The sequence below is a fragment of the Phodopus roborovskii genome, unplaced genomic scaffold, assembly GCF_943737965.1.
Source record: "Phodopus roborovskii unplaced genomic scaffold, PHOROB, whole genome shotgun sequence".
Classification (NCBI taxonomy): domain Eukaryota; kingdom Metazoa; phylum Chordata; class Mammalia; order Rodentia; family Cricetidae; genus Phodopus; species Phodopus roborovskii.
Window position 1 is genome coordinate 8,841,232 of NW_026126410.1, and position 18,401 is coordinate 8,859,632.

The 18,401-nt window shown below is 34.5% G+C and overlaps 1 protein-coding gene across 1 annotated transcript in view; it reads left to right on the top strand.

Annotated features, from left to right (window-relative positions):
- Positions 1-18,401, top strand: part of Glra3 (glycine receptor alpha 3) — a 129,105-nt gene that overhangs the window by 12,642 nt on the left and 98,062 nt on the right. The gene's annotated exons all lie outside the window — the stretch shown is intronic.

Below are 18,401 nucleotides of genomic sequence, written 5' to 3' on the forward strand. Positions count from 1 at the left end.
AGGAAAACGTTTACAATAATTGCATGTGAGAAACAGAAGGTAACATACGATAATAATAATCACACACACACACACACACACGCACACACACAGAGAAGGGGCTGAGAAAGAAATGTGATATTCATGATTCTCCCAGTTTGTGGAAAACTTCAAAAGTAATTATAAGATCTGCAAGTAAACATGATTGGAGAGCGATTATTATGAGGCAGAGCTTACAGCACTTTTCATACTTAACAGTATGCATTCAATTGCAACAAGCAAAATGCCTGATGGTTCATGTAGACCTCTGGCTAGTCCCGTATCACATCACATACACTGGGAGCTGAACTATGGGTATTAACATAGCATACCTTTAACCCATTGTGGCATTCAGATGATAAAGCAAAATGAAAGAGCCAAAAGAAGGATTTCTTGATAGCTTTGATTCACAGTTAGTTTCTACTTATTATTATTATTATTATCATCATCATAATCACCATCATCACCATCATCATTTAGTAGAAAGAATTAGGTAGGGGCAGGAAATGTATAGAACCACTCAGAAACTTTTCTCAATTTTTTCATGCACCTAAAACTTTATTAGATCTATAAGGACAACTTACTAAATTAGAAATTGGTTTATGTTTGTTACCTGTAGAAAAGAAGTACATGAATTTGGAAATGCTTTGTAACAGAAAGTAAGAAGAAAAGGTGGCCAAAGAGTCTGACAAAGATGAAGAACATTTGTAAGAGCAGTAGCTGAAAGGGTAGATTCTGAAGCACAAAGAGTCAAAGTCTTTGAAACTAAAATGAATGTAAGAATAGTTGCATCATAGGCTATACAGATCAGAGAGGTTCTGATTTTATAAGTAAGACAATTTAATGGCAAGTTATTCTTTTGAAATAGAAGAATGGGTTATCAACTGAAATACAGATGAACAGTAAAGCAGACTTGATGATGGCTACTCAACTAATTACAAAAGCAGCCCCGTTCACTCTGTGCCACTGCAGCAAAAATCTGCTGTGGATCTCAGTGAAAACCCAGCCCAGCATTGCTGCAACAGATGACAACTGTGAAGAGGAAGCTGAGGGACAGAGGGTTGGGTCTTTACTAGACCATATTAATTTGGGTGGTAAAGCCATGAGTAGAATTCATGCAACCTAATTAACACAAACTGCTTATTTTTCCATGAATGTCATATGAGGCTATTTTAATGGACAATAATATTAACAAAAGACAAACCTTAATTCTGTCAAAGGTGATAGGTAGTCCAGGTTGGTAGCACACTTACAATGTCAGAATTTGGGAAGTGGCCAGAAGGATAGATGCAATTAAAGGACAGCCTAGACTGCAGAATAAGACTAATTCAGCAATAAATAAAAATCAACATCAAAACAAAAAAAAATAAATAAAATTAGGAGTTTAAAGCAGAATAAGACTAATTCAGAAATAAATAAAAATCAACATCAAAACAAAAAAAATAAATAAAATTAGGAGTTTAAAATGTGACAGTGTTAATTAGAATCAAGAGTATTGATTAATCTTTCTATTGGAAAATATGATACCATGTCTCAAAATTTTTATGTTCTTTACATTAGTTTATGTCTGTGCATGAAAGCAAGAAATGTTGGGCTATATTTTCCCTCAAAATCTTGATTTATTTTTCGTTTAGTTTTTGTTTTGTTTGCATCTTGACATGGTCATCCTATTATTGTAAAACAGTGTGTGTGTAGTGGGTGAAGGGCATGCTTTAATGAATAAAAACAAACTCTCTTAATGCTAAAGGTGATAACTTCTATAATGTAGGGCAAATACTTTCATATCACCCCCCCCCTAAAAATTATGCATGTAGATCAAAGGTTAAAAAGAGGATGAGAAAATGTGGAGGTGGGATGTAGATGAAGACCTGGTGGGAAGATGTGCAAGTTGCTTACTAATGCTGTATGCTAGTTAAGTATGAAATGATTACTAGCTTGTAGTATAATGTGTGCATCCTTGATCATGACTTTTTGATTTTATTCCTACTCTTAAAAAGGAATGTAGCTGAATAAAAGCCCTTGAAGTCTATTATAATATTAACTGTTCATAAATTTAATCATACTGCATCTACTGTTACATCTTGTCTAATCAGAATTTTATGGTATTATTTGATTAACAGTGTGTTCTGTGTCTTAGTTTTTGTTTTGTTTTTTTTTTTATCTACTACAAAGAATGTGATATTGAAGTAAATGTGAGACTTTCTGAACCACAGGAAGAAATATTTTCAGTCTGTCTTAAATACAGTTTAGGTACAGTACCTTCCACAGCAATGCATCATTTACATAAACATTCATAGTCACACAAATGGGAATATCTATGAAATTCTGATTATCAGTGTTCTGTTGATGCAGTGTTGATGCACATTTTTAGCATGATTCCATTTTAAATCCTCTGTACTTCTCTTTTCTACACTGGAGATTTAAAAGACAGGTGCTTTGCTTTATATTATCTTGCTTTTATATCATGAATTTTTGCCACATTGAGAATTTATTTTTAACATGTACTTCAAAAATATGTGTTGATATAATTTCAGTTGAAACAGCAAACTATAAGTTCAACATAAATTAATGTTATTTCTGCGTTGTATATTTCCTTGGTGAACCTCACTAACTGTTAAAATACAAGTGAAACATCATCTGAAATAGTCCCAGACACTCCTGATTGGTGAGGTAAGGAACATTTTTTTTTCGCTGTAGTTTTTTTTTTGTTTTGTTTTGTTTTGTATATGAACTACTTGGGTCATACTAAAAAGAAATCTACATTGATTTTAAACAAAATCAATTTTGAAGTATAAGAAATATTTTTTAGATAAAATTCAGAAAAAAAGACATCCCTTTTGCAAAATTGCTCACTGAGTATTTTATATAGCAGTTTTGACATTAGTCATTCAAAACACTGTTGAAGCCATCCTCAAAGATTCTGTTTTGTAAATTAAACTATTTGATGCATATTAAAGAACAATGTTCTCTTAAGCTACACATTAAGCAACCTACCCTCTATCAAACTGAACACTAGAAGGTATTTCAGAAACTACAGCAAATCGTATATCAGGGCTTTTTGTTCATCTCATTCCCCATGAAGAAGTTACATGGTGCAGGCTTTGCCCTCAGCACTGAAGTTACCAGTCTTGTAGAGAATATAATGATATACTATATTACATATCAGTAGTGAATACCAGTGAAGGACAGAGTTCTACATAAACTGTGCTCTGTGACAAGTTGAAGAGGGATACTTCTGACTCAGCTAATCAAAGGAAATGTTAAGTATCATGGCATTCAAGGAACAATTGATAAAATTCTAATAATCATAATGTAGTTCCCAGTGACCAGGCCACATTCTAAATTGTGAATAGTTAGTTGCTATTATAGCTTCAGTGAACCTTGCTTACATTCCATATTCCAGATGCAAAACACATCTCTGCTCTGGAGGGTACTGGGATTGGTATGTAAAATAAGAAATGCTTTTAATTTAAACAAATTTTTTTTAAAAAGATGTAGCATTTATTTAGGTGGTGAAAACTTTATGTACAACGTGGGATTATGTATGTATGCACATGTGTCTTTGCTGTGTGTGGTGAATAAATACAAATAGAATAAGCAGGTTTAAAACCAACCTGAAGAGATGAGGAAACCATGCCTGAAGAAAAAGATTTGCATGTGTATGTCAAAAAAAAAAATAAAATAATCTCTACCAAAAGGAAGAGAAGAGCCATGGTAATTATGAGCAATGTTTTACATTATGCAATTCATCTTAAGAAGTCAGCAGTATTTCACACTTTTTAAAATAAAGTGAATGTTGATACATATTTCTCTGACATGCTGGGAAGATAAAGAATGAATCTGCTATTTTGTAAAGTAGAAGTTGTAGCTGCTAGTGGAATTATTGTTGTGTCACTATCATGAATGTGTATTCATAATGTTTCTTGTTTACTTCAAAAATATCCCGGAGTACTTGCATGAATTTAATTTTGTGTTTTCAATAATCACTTAGGTAATGCATGGTTTGGTTGTCAGTACAGAAATCCAAATACTTCAGATAAATCAAAACTATTCCCCACTGTTGCCTGGCCCTCTCCTTAGAGAGCATGGCTGAAGAACTTATGCTTTCCTGCGAGGTGACATGCTTATTAGGGATGGAACACCACTTTATTTGAATACCATGTGCTTTTCTCTCAAAGAGAGACAGTGACACAGACACAGAGAGAGACACAGACACAGAGGTAGAGACAGAGAGACATGGAGACAGAGGGTGGTGGGGAGACTTCACAGAAAGTCCACTCTTCTCCCAATCTATTCTACCACAGTAAAGACAAGGAAATACACAGAACTCAGCTTTTCTCCTCCCTTCTTTTTCCATGAACTTTTGAGTAAAGTGGTGTGTGCATGCCTCAAATAAGAATTTCCATTTACAACAGTCTGAGCAATTACATCCATCCTGTGCTTTAGTGTCTACATTTCAAATAAAGACACATTTTACCTACTCACTCATCAATTTTTATCTCAAAAATTTTTACCAATTTTAATGACATCTACCCTCATTAAAATGGACACTCTGGTTATTACAAAACTTGAGAAGTCTGTTTCATGCTAAATGTGTTTATTTTGTATAAACTGATTATTCATACACTTTTTCTACTCTTCCATGGAAACAGCTTCCTAAATGATTTGAATTGCTTCATACAATTCAAATAGTAGTGTACTGTTAGATATATACTTTAGAAGTGACCTACTAAATTTATTTCTTAAAAACATGACTTCTTAAGCACACACACAAGTTTTCAGTACCATGAACTATTGTAATTATGATACATTTCAGCTGTGCCCATTGCAGTTTTTGCTCTCTCATATTTTCTCAAGCCCATTCAGCTTGATTTTAACTAATTTCCTAACAGTGCACCATTCAGGCAACACTGACCTCTGTATTGAAGAATAAAATGATTAATTTTCAGTCTTCATCTATTTGGACTGTTAATAGCTTTTACTGGCTGGCTCATTGCTTCCTCCTCTTTGTTTTGACTGGCTTCCAGGATACCTTATACACTGGTGGCCCCTTCTACCTCATCTGCTCTTGGCCTGGTAGGCTGTTTTCTCGTCTAGCCTTTTATCACTTCTCGTTTCTCTTTGTTTAATCTTTTCATGACATTATCTAGCCTCAAGTCTTTAAACAGATTCCTAGTATAATATTATATGGTATAATGGAATATAATAAATTTCAATGTGGCAAACTTCTTCACCCCAGCAAGTGCCTTGACAAATACAACCTTCAAACTAAAGTTTATTTCTGGTTTATAATGCTCTGGTAGACTTCAATCTCAATTATATGAGGTAGATGATTTGAGCACATCTTGTTTATTGTAGAATCCAGAGTCCCCCAAATAGTACTTAGCGTATTGAATATTTTCTAGGAATATTTTGAAGAGAAAATAAATAAGTGTAGGTAATATACAAACTTTTCCTCTTAAGACTTTCCTTTTTTTCCAGTTTGTAAAAGTCTGTTCTACAAATCTTAAGCAAATACTGCTTTATTTCTAATCCTTTATTTTGAAATTATTCCAAAAGACAATTACATATGGATTAAAACATGAAAAAAATTGAAAAACACTTTCATAGCACTCCTTGGTACTGCATCCCTCCCACATATTTGTATTTCTATAGAGCAGCATTTTCATACACATGCTTTAACTCTGCTGATTGGTTTCACACATTTAACTAATAACTTCATATTGTTAATTATTGGCTCACAGTTTCTCTGCCTTTAATTTTAGAATTATTCCTCTAGCTTTATTGAATCTTATTGAAAAATTGTGTCAATTTGACACAGAATACTTATAGAGAAAAGAACCTCCTTTGTGAAAATGCTCCTACCAGATTGTCCAGTGATAATTGGTTTGTGGGGGTTGGTTTCACATGAGTGTTGTTACCCCTGCATGGATAATCCTGTATGATATGGGGAAGCAGGCTAGGAAAGCCACTAGGAGCAAGTTAGGAGAAGCACTCTTCCATGGCCTCTGCATCAGTCCTGCCTTGAGCTTGTGCCCTGGCTGAGTACAAGCTGTAAGATGAAATGAATCTCCTCCTTCACTAGTTTCTTTGGTCATGGTGTTTTATAACAGCAACATAATTTCTAGTTAAGACAGCACTCTTTCTTCATGGATTTCATTTCTCTTATGCTCCAACCTATTATTTTTGTCTTTGAAATATATTTTTTGTCAGTGAAATATATATATATTTTACACTCCTTAGTAGATGTTTTCTTACACTTCTGTACGGCTTTCTGAGTTGATACTGTCTGTGGAAATCATAATATGTTTTCCTAAGTTAAATAAGCTCCTTCCTTGATTCTTTTTCTTGGTTTACTTTCTCAGTGTGCTCTAATCAGTCCTAAGGCTTTTCAAAAGAGAGCTTTTGTGCAGGTAATTGGTAAATGACTTGTGTTATGATTATTTAATAGGTCCTTCACTTTATATTAAGATTGTCTAGAATTCTTGTGCAAAAGTACTGAACAAGCATGAGAAAATTTAACTTATTATCTTATAATATCCATAAATGGTGGTTAAAAAGATAAACACCACTCTTATTTTACTCATTTGAATTTTTCTTTTAAGATTTTATTTTTGCTTGTATTATTGTTCTTTCTACATGGAGTTTTACTTCATTTATATATACATTTTTCTATTTACCTTTATCTCCCAACCAACTCTTCCCAGATCTCCCTTCCCTTTCCACATAATCCCCACCATTCCTGTCTTTCCTTAAAAAATAAACAGGAATGTAAAGAAAAAATAATAAAATTAAATTAAATAAAGCAATATAAAACAAATTAAAATGTAAACATAAATAAGGCAAAACCTCTGTGTGTGTGTGTGAGAGAGAGAGAGAGAGAGGTAGAGACAGAGAGAGAGAGAGATTGTTAAAACAAAGGGAAAATACATACAGGAGAAGAAACACACATGTTAGTGCCATAAAACACAAAACTTGATGCCATGATATATACAGTAGTTGACTTGGTATGTTAACCATCTGCTGCTGGTCACTGGCCTTTCCTTTGGGAGTGTTTTATATCCTCAGTGAGATTCTGTTGGAGAGAACTGAATTTCATTTGCAAGATCTTTTGGGACAATCTCTTTATTTTTAATGTTTGACAGTTTTACTAAAAGTCATTCTCTATCAGTTCTATCTACTCTGAACTTAAGTGAACTCCTTTTACTCTGAAAAGATATGTATATTTAACCATTTCTTTATGTTATCTACATGATAAGATATACACATTCAAGGAGAGATTATTTTCTCAGTTATTTTTTCTTCCAGGAACTTGAAGATAATTGTTCTTTGTGTCTCTTTTCTGCTGTTTTCTTAGGTAAAAGTATGCTTCCAGTCATTCAATTCTGGTGATTCAAACTCGCATATTCACATTGTGTGGTTAAAAGTACTACTACCCATAAAGCTATCTCTTGAGGCCTGTACCTGGGTCTCTCATTAAACATAGATCTCAATGATTTTGCAGGGCCAGTGGGTCAGTAGGACCAAGGGGTTCACTTAGTTCTCCTCAGCATTGAGATTGTAGGCTTGTATGTGTGGTGGGATTCAAACTCAAGTCCTAGTACTTGTACAGGAAATACAGACTAAGTAATTTCCCATGTACTCACATTCTATGCATTTATATTTCACAATAACTTTTTTAGTTTTGTGTAAGAGTTTTCAAAATTAGTTTTATTTCATATGGAAGTATTAAATATAATTTGTCTGAAAGGCTCACACATGAAGCATTTAGTTTAATCATATATATTTTCCAGTATGTTTATAATTTGATTTCAGTTCATGTTTTTCATTGTGAAGATTGAACAAAGTATTTTTTTTTTATTTTATAAATGTGCTTTACCACTGATAGCTCCAGCCTCTACTTACTTTAATTGTTGTATGATCCAATTGAAAACAATAGTATTCCCAGACAAAGAAATATATGGCTTCAAAATTGTTTAAATGAAATAAGAACAAGAACCATAAACATGAGCAGAAATCTCAAGAGGAAACAACATAACATTCAGACTTTCTGTCCTATCCTTTCAAAAGTTCAATGATGTTCCAACTCAAACAGCAGTTTTTTTAATTGGCCTTTGAGACAATACCGAGTTTAGCAATTGAGTAATCATATTTTCAGAAGCATATTTGCAAGCATCTTTATTTGAGATATTCTCCTAAAGACTATTTGTTTGAAAAAACCCCAATATGTAATATCAAATCATGATATAGTAAACATTTATTTTCAATAAATATTAATCTTTTGTGATTAAAAAGAAATGTCTTAGTAATTGTTCAGTGCCCTTACTATAAATGGCTTAAAATAGCAATGCATTTCATGAACCTCATAGTTTCTGTGAGTCAAGATGGCTAAACTGTTTAATCAGGAGTCTTAGCTTAATTTCTCTTGAAATGACATCAAATCATCAGTAATGGCTATAGTCACATGGTACTTTAGATGTGGGTGAGAATCCAGTTGGGGAGTTGCTAATGTGTACTGAGAACAACCCTTATCTTCTTCTCTCAGACATTCAGTGTCTTTATAACAGGATTCCCTATGTTCCCAGTGACCCAAGGACCCTCTGTAAGTTAGAAGTAACAATACATTTCATTACTTAGCAAAAATATTATATGCCATTCTCCAGCCACCAGTCCAGTCAATATTAATATGGAGTAAATTAGGAAAGCCAGTAAAAAGAATGATATGCCAAAAGTTACTTATTTTAAACTTACTATAATTACCATTGCAAAATTTCTCTAATTCACATCACGTAGAAATAAGTTTTAATTTCTGTGGAAGCTCTTCATTGAATCACCTAGCTTCTTCTCTTCTTCATCGTTGAATAATATGGTACCCTTCATGTTCTGCAGCCTCTCTTGGCATTGTGTTGACACACTTTGTCTCTATTACAACTTCACTAATCTCTTGACCCTTGAGTATTTCTGTCTGTTCATCTAGATGGCACTGTGCATTTTTATTGTCATCTGTCATTTAAATCATTTTTTTAGGTCTGAAAAACTAAACTACCCCTACCATTCTTACATTCTTACACATTTTCAGAGCTTTATATAGATTGATTCATTTTGAATTATTTAAGATATGCCACAGAACCAAATCCATTTAAATCCATCTATTGAAAATAAAATTCAAACTAAACTCAAAATAAGTATTTTTAGGTGCAGATTCAATCACTGAGTTAAAGCAGGTTCAATGTCATGAATGAGAATATTGAAAATGTGAATAGACAAAAATGTTAGCTAGTGCTCATATAGGCAAATCTCTTCTTAATGTGTCATTGAATCTCTCTGGCAGTTTCAATTATGAATTGCATTCATGACCAAGGATGAGTCAATGTGATTCTATTTCTGTTTATGTTACTCATTCATTACTAAGATCTCTGTATTGTCTTTAGTCGGGTTGCAAGAGGCCACTGTAGCTACACAGGACATTTACATAGATTAACTTGAATAGATTTCTCTTTAATTCAATCAAAGAGTTATGGTGCTTAATGCAAAAGGAAAACCTTGTCATATCTTCTTGATGTTTTAATAAACATATTTATACTTTTTGTCATTTGTTTTATTAAACTCTTCTATGGAGAAAACAATGTGTATTTGCTTTACATCACTATATTCATACTGATAAATGAATGTTGGGCTTGCCCAAGGCCAAATAACTAGTTAGTGACAGGAAAGAAACACAAAATAAGGCTCCTGACTGTGCAACTGGAGCCTTTAATCACTGTACCACGAGGCCTTATGTTCCATTATCATGTTCACTCAATACATAATAAGAACCGTTAAGCTGATTCTAAGCAATTTCTGTGTACTCTGAAACATTTAATTAGTTTTCTTTAAAATAAATAAGTCATTAGGAAACTACAAATTAGTGAGTTAATTAGATGTATTATGGCCTTTTGGCTCTTTCAGCTGAAGTAAGCCCATGCCCAAACTAGCAAGTATCCTAGTCATTAGCCATAAGATAATCAGCTTAGATGAAGCCACAGGAGTCATCAAGAATTTGAAGCATAGAACTAGTATGGTGTTCAGTAACAATGATAGATATATTTTGTATAGAAATGAATATTGTTCAGATGTACCTGTTATACAACAGCAAAGTGGCACAATGATTTCCTAGTATGTTTGAGACCTTGGAATTTATCTTTATCATAATAAATAACAATAATAGTAATAAAATTATATTACTCTTTCTCGTGCCTATTTCATGGCACATTGCATATACATCAAGCTTATCCTTAAATAGTTCTTAAAAATCTTAGTACTTAGTGTTATTGTAGCTAAATATTTTTAGTTTCAGAGACTCTTCAGCAATTAATTGTTTAATTATTGCTGAGTTCCCCAATTATACCTATTTTCCCACTTTACAGATATTCAGTTTTTTTTTTTTGCAGTAATCTTTACTCTGCCCTCTAGTTGTCACTTATTATCTTTCCATGTTGCCTTTTATGTATTTTCTTTTACTCTGTGTTCCAAATGACTGGTTCTCTTATTAGTTGTGCTTAATCCGTTGTTAATACAATTGAGCAATTGAACTTAATTTACTTTGAAATTGTTAATCATTTTAATTTGGTTGGTAAATAAAATTAGACACCCCCTGGTGAAAATTTACACCTTGTGCTTTAATTCTTTAAGTGTACAAAAGAAAATCATTTAAAGTCAGTATGAGGATGTTGTTATCTGAATCTTCATCCTACTTTTATCATGATTTTTATTATTAGTCCTTTCACTTCATCATACTTATATGCATCTTTCATTCTCTCCTCCCATATATATATATATATATATATATATATATATATATCATTGTATTCTAATATAATCTCTGACGTAGATGATTTCATGGAAACCTTAGATAATTCTAATATATCTGTATTTCTGTTTATTTTGCCAATAGTTATAATCCTCTGAGAGCTTCAGTTCTTATTAATTTACACCTTTGATGACTCTAGGATGTAATTGTTGTGACATTAAGCTCATAAAACATTCAAAACTCATACTTTATTATTAAATTCTCTATTGTTGCTTCTAAAATTCATTGCTTTGCATATTGGAAATAGAAACCTAGAAGCTATGTTCACTTCTGTGAGTTTCTTTACCCTTCACATATTAGCCATGACACTTTTCTCTGTACATATTTTTGTTTCTCAGGAAACAATTTTTGGTCTCTTTTTTTTTTTAACAAAGAGAAAGAAAAGCATGGTTTGAGACTGTAAGAGGTGTAGCTGATAGGAGAGACAGGACCATGTGGTATTTTTCATTAGCTAAGAACAAAAGAAACACATTGTTACTCATCTGTGGTAGTTCAGAAAATAAAGCTTGCTTTGATTTAAAATATGGGCTGGTTTTAGTGTGTGAATAATCTGGGGAACATTGCCAACTCTTTCCTAGATGTGCTGTTATTCATCTGTAATATACAGGTAACAGTACCACCAAGGTTGCTGTGATACCATTATAAAATTCTGTGACTAAGAAACCTGGAGGCAGCTGTCATTTCTGTTGGCAGTGTAAAGTTCCCCATACTCATAAGAGTGCAGAGAGAAATGAGATCATTTAAAAACAATACTCATATTTTATTGTCACATTACCAAGTAGAAAGAATCAAGATCCCTGTGGTCCATCAATTTTTACTTAAATATTCTACTGCAGAGGTGTTCCAAAATAGTCCTGTTTATATTTCTTCTACTTTGATCTTCGGGTTAATGGTTAATACAAAAAATAAAAAAAAATACTAATAATGTCTTAGCTATAGTAAGGTATTATTTTGGTTTAAAACAATCAAAATGTTGCTTATTTTAAGATAGACTAGGTTCTCTTTAGTTCTTCCTACACTAACACATAGAGAAATGTTTAGTATGCTAATCTCCTCCATGTGGGTCTTGTTTTTCAAACTGTGGTGTATTTTACTGCTGTTCAGACAATGTCAAGAAGTAACAACTGGTCTTTAGTTCACAAGGAGTGATAAACTTATGAAACTGGCTAATGGAGATGGAAAAGACAGGGTAAACTCTTTCTATTTCACACTCAACATTTCTGCTCAGAATCAGAAAGAACACTCTTTTGTTCCCCACAATCACTTTATGCAAATCAGCTCACAAAAATATATACATTGAAGTTTGTAGCCACAAATGCAAAGAAGTCTCTTACATCAACGTTGTTTTTCACCACTATAAATTTCAGATTTCCTCTATGATATGAACATTAATTTGGCAAGGATAGCAAAGCATTTGAGAGTTTTATGAAAAGACATTTGGAAGCATTTAAATTGTGTCATTGTTTTTGTTCACCAAAAACTCTACTGTAAAAACTCTACTGTAAAATTCTTGACAATTTTAATGTTTAGTTTAATTAAGGGAATGGATTCTTCTTTAAAAGGCTCCTGTGGAGAACCCACTAGTATCATTTGGCCAAATAGACATACTATCAGCCAGTCTTGTAATTTTCTATTTCTATATCCATAGAGTAGAGCAGCTTTTAGGCCAAGTCCAAGAAGGTTCTTTGTGTGCTAGGTGATAGCTAACATGGAAACTCACAAGTAATAAAAGTTCAGAGGATATGTCAGAGGACAACTCATTCTCAAATGTGACATCTATGTTACATCTTTTCACAAAGTTCAGCGGTTATCTCAGAAGAAAGGATAGAAAGATCATAAGAGCTAGAGGTCATGGAGGAACAGAATGAAACTGACTCCTGGACACAGCAATATTAAAGCATTCATGAAATCACAGCAGCTGTGGCTGCCTGAGTAATATCTACCCAAGTTCAAGCCAGTCAACATTCTAGCATGGAATGGGCGGGGAACTCATGGACCCCCTACCTAAGTGAGCAGCTATAGATGATTGATGGTTTCGGGGGACAGGTCATTTTTCTCTAAGGGAGTGGTCTGTGGCTCAGATGATAATGGTTTCACTCACATAAGTGTGTTGGCAGCACTGACTGGACTTGGTGGATTATTTACATCAAAAGAAGAAGACACAGTTGAGGAGGGATTCAAAGGTTGACGGTAAATAAAAGGTGTTTGGGGCTGAATTCAGCTGGGGCTGAATATGAACTAACTCTATTATATTGTAATACTCAAGAAATTATATTTAAGAAGTTTCTGAATTTTCCACTACTGTGTCTTTGTACAAATAATATGTAAACTACTTAGGTTTAAAGAAAAAGATTTTGAAGGGAATGTGTTTAGGGGCACACATAATTTCCAACTAAAGTTAATGTGAGTGAGCTCATGAGTATACCATTAAAAAAGTGCAGCATCCGCACGTGGGAGGGAAGCTAATTCACACAGATTTTTGAGATGATGCATAAATAAAAGAGTCAAGTTTGCTTCTTTTAAAAGTACTGATGATGATTTTTCCACAGTCGTAGTAACACTCTGTAAATATCTTAGATTTGTGTACTGAGAGGTTTGAAGAACAACAACAAAAATATGGCATTGATGATAGTCTATTTTCAGAAGATCTGTCTTAAACGAATCTAAGACTTTCTCTTTGCCTGTTTCTATCTAGAAGTTTTAAAAATTAAAAAGTATATTTTTGAATATGAATGCATAGATGATGTTGACACTCTGAGAAAACATTTCAGATTAGTTATGTGGAGCTTATTTGTGTTTTCTTATGAGATCTTTTAAGTGGCTATAATTCTCTGACAGCTGACATTAATATGGTACAATTCTCACATACAACTGTGTAGGAAGAAAGTTTTAAGAACATGCTAAAGCAAGAATTAGTGTTGACACAAAATCTCACTTGCATATGAATTCTCTATGATTTTTAGAAAAGGGATAATTCATAGAAAATGATTCAATGCCTTTTTGAGAAAATTCATTTTCACTCAAAATTAAGTTTATCAAAACAAAACACTTCTAATTGTGTGCTCTACATTAGCCAATTTATGAAATGGTAATCGACTGTAAGTAAATGAGGTCACATAACAATAGAAGCCAATTTATCAGGATGCTGCAATCTGAAAAGTCCAACATTAAGCTACAAAAATGTGTGTCTGGTGAAGGTCTGCTGGATTAATTATAATTGCCTTCTCACTGTGATCTCACATTTGGAGGAGCTAAACCAACCTCTGGAACCTCTTGTGTGATGACTTTTTTTGTGATGATTCTAGTTAGCTGCCCACATTTCCATGTTCTAATGCCATCATCTTGGACTTAGAACATTAAAACTGAAGGAAGACATAAACACTCAAGTCACAGTAACTGGAAATAAAACTTGGGGGTATTTCTCTGCCCATTTCTCTGACTATATTTTATAGTCAAAACTTGCTTTGCAATTTTCATTTTGAAGACATTTTATTTTTTATTTATTTGTTTATTTTACTTCCCAGCCACAGTTTCCAATTCCATCCTCTCTTCCCAAAGTCCATTTGTATACTAGGGATAAATACTGATCCATTACTAGAGGCCCCATAGACTGTACAGTCCTCCTAATTAATATGCACATTCAGGGGGTCTGCGTCAGGCCTAAGCTGGTTTCCCAGCTATCAGACTGGATTCCATGAGCTCCTCTTTGTTCAGGTCAGCTGTCTCTGTGGGTTTCTATAACCTGATCTTGACCTCTTTTGTTATTACTCCTCCCTCTCTGCAACTGGTTTCCAGGAGTTTGGCTCAGTGTTTAGCTATGGATGTCTACATCTGCTTCCATCAGCTAATAGATGAAGGCTCTAGGATTCCATATAAGGTAATCATCAATCTCATTTATTGTGGAAGGGCATTAAAGGTAGCCTCTCCACTATTGTTTAGATTGTTAGTTGGGTTCATGCTTGTAGATCTCTGGGCTTTCCCCTTGTGCCAGATTTCTCCTTAAATCTATAGTGGCACTCTCTATTATGGTATCTCTTTTCTTTTTCCCCTCTATTCTTTCCCTCATGCCCACCTCTCCCCTCCTCTTCTCCTCTTCTCTTTCTCCTATTCCCCCCTGCTTCCATGGTATTTTTATATAAATAACTTCTTCTCAATTTCTTATGGAGATACTCATTGCTTGCTTCAGTAGGTATAGATGATAGTTTGAAAAGGAAATGATAGATGATAGATAGATAGGTGATATATATATATATATATTATCTTTTAATTTTCCCACTAGAATAGCAATCAACTACTTATTAATATTTACTAATATGTAGTTAATTAGTAGCTTATGACTTACCAGTTTGAAATAGCAAAAGCAGTACCAAAACCTTTTCTTTTCATATCAAATTTTGATGTTAGTTATGAGATTTTTCTATAGTCCTAAAAATAGTATTAAGGAATTATGTGAGGACATGTCTATCATGTCTCCATGTCTATCATGGAGACATAAGTATGTTAGATCTTCATAGGAAAAAACAAACGAACAAACAAAAACAAATCATAAGTCCAATATGACAAAGTGTCTAGGAGATAAATTATGGGAATGCAGGGACTGGTTTAGAGTCATATGGACCTCTATCAACTCACTTCCCTAGAAATGCTGAGAGAAAAATTGGAAACCAACATTTTCAAAGCTCTGGCATTTAATCAGAGGCTTGCAACAATCTAGGAAATAACTTAATTACTAAAAATATATAATGAAACTTTTGGAATTATATTTTTCTGGATTCCTAGACCAACTTCTTGAGATCTGTGGGAACATTATAAATCAAGAGCAGTTAATCACAAGTGGCAGAATGGAGTTTCAACCTTCAGTTCTCCATTCTCAGAGAGCTGCTGTTATTTTTCATATTTGAAGGTTCTCTAGGAAAATGCATTGGCACAGATTCTTTTATCTAATGTAACTTGTAACTCATCCACTGCAAAATGCTTTTTTTTTCCTGGAGACATTTATCAAAAGTATTTATAGATATCATTTTTAGCATGACAAGTACCTGAGGCAATGTATAATAGTGAGAACAAATAATAGACTATATTCTTTCTTTAAAATCAATGGATTTGCATGTGTACAGGGGCTTGGGAAGCTTTCATATGCTCCTAGACATCTAGACTGTCTCATGTATGTATGGAGTAGTGAGTATTATATATGGTGTGGGCTAAAGTGTGTTGTTTGAAAATTCATATTAATGTCATAAACCCTAATATCTTAAAACCTAACTTGGAAATTCAAGAATTAGAGTAAACCAAAGTCATATTGGAAGTGACTTATACAATGGCTGATTATTTGAAGAAGACAAGCACACATAGACCCTGGGAAGAGACTGTGAGAAATTGCCATATTTAAGAAGAGGGAAGAGTTTTAAATAACCAACATCGGTGGTTTCCCGATCTTGAAATTAGTTAATTGTCTGTTGTTGTCATAAAGCACCATGACCAAAAGCAATGGGCAGAAAAAGGATTCTTTCAACTTATAGTTTATAGTTCATCGTGCAGGAAACCAGGATCTCAAGACAGGAATGAAGAGGCAATAGCGGATGAAAAGGCCATGGAGCAGTTTTGTTTGCTGCCTTGTGCTCCCTGGCTTGCTTATTAAGCCAGAAACTACCCCAGACTCACCTACTAGTCAGTGTTAAGGAGGCATTTTCAAAGACCCCCTCTTTTCAGCTATGTATAGTTTTATGTTAACAAATGAAGAAACCAAAAAATAAAGCAAAACAAAACAAAAACAGCCAACACAGAATTCTAGTCTTTAAGAAATAGGAAAATTAATTGCTGCTCCTAAACTCCACTGTCAGTAATACTCTATGGCAGCCCTACCAGCAAATAACCTCAAGCACACGAGTGTTCAGGAAAGACCAAAGAAGACCTTCTCAACTCTGTCTATCTCAAAAACAGAGCTCCCAGTAACACTTGGTGACTTAGTCTAAGAATTCATAGACACCATTTCCATTCTAAATATGTATGATGTCAAATGATGATGAATGTAGATATTATGAGTTTAGTTGGACAGGTCAGCCTTACAAAATACAGTCCAACTTGGCTCAACACAGGTTCTATCCATTTAATGGCTAGGTTCCCAGACCAAATTTATGGTAGGTTTTTCTACATTGAGACACCTATTCTAGATCTGTTTCTTCCTCTATTTTTATTCATCCAATGTGTCTTTCACATCATGCATCCTAATCCCATTGCATCCACCCTTTGCCTCTGCAAGCCTCCACAACCCCCAATAAAACAACATTTAAGAGGAAAAAAAGGAAAAAATTTAAAATCTCGTTATGGAAGCTCTCTTGTGATACAGTGAGTCACACAGTAAAACTCCTTTGTCTATGTATCTTTACTTGTGAATTTTTTTTTTTTTTTAGTTTCTTTTTTTTTTTTTTTACTTGTGAATGTTTATAACAAAGAATCATTGGTCTGGTTTGAGCCCTGTGGTTTCTACTACACTATGGATACTGGGCACTCAATGATACTCCTCTTGGATATCCTGTTGTTGCTCTGTGTTTGTGGAGATCCTGTATCTTTGGGTCTGTGTGTCAGACCCCTTCACTTGCTCCAAAAGATCATATATGGGGTGGTTGTTGGGGAAGACCATATCAAAATCCTGGTTCTGGGCCTGAGCAGCTGCCAGATTGAACAGCCCACCAGTTCTTCCCTGTCCTCACCACCGGTGTGAACTCTACAGCATTGACCTGGTAATTCACCGTTGTAGCAATGAAAGGGGTGGGACAAGTTCTTCTGTCCCCATGCACTCAGGTTCAGCTCTCCCCCACTTCCACCATTAGGTGCTGCCCAGTTGAGGTACATGAGGCCCAACTTTCTGATCCCAGGGTTAGGTCTTCCACCTGTCTCAGGTGTTGATGAGGCATCTACTTTGCCCATGCCATCACGTCAGATGAGTAATGGGGGCAAAGCTCCCTTGCTCATAACATTGGTTCTGGGTCACCCACACCCCTGAAAACCAGCCCAGCTCTGCTGTGCTGTACTGTGCTGCCTAGGCGAGGAGCAAGTCTGATTTCTTGAGTTCTATAGCTGTCAAGGGAGAGGGTAATCCCATACCCCTGTTGCAGACAGTAAGGAGCAGGGGCAGGCAATGAGAGGTTCACACACTATTGTGTGACAGACAAGTAGTGGAGACAACTTTCCCATGCTTACAACTTCGGGGCTTGCTTGCGCACACCTCTGCCAACAGGGTAGGCACTATTGCATTGCTCTGGTGAGGTTCAGGGCCTGTTTCCCTGAGTGTTGCAGCTGGTGGAGATGAGCAGCAGCTCTCCCACTCTCATAGCCTCCCACCTGCCTCAGACATTGATAAGTGTGTTTGTGGGTGAAGGGGGAATGTTAAAAAAATGTATATAGCAGATAAACAGCAGACAAGTGCAAATGAACGAATTTAATGAATTGTTATTAATAAAGGAAACTAACTGAATCACAAATATTACTATTTATTTATTTTATAGTCATTTTTTAAGGCAGAAGAAAATGCACA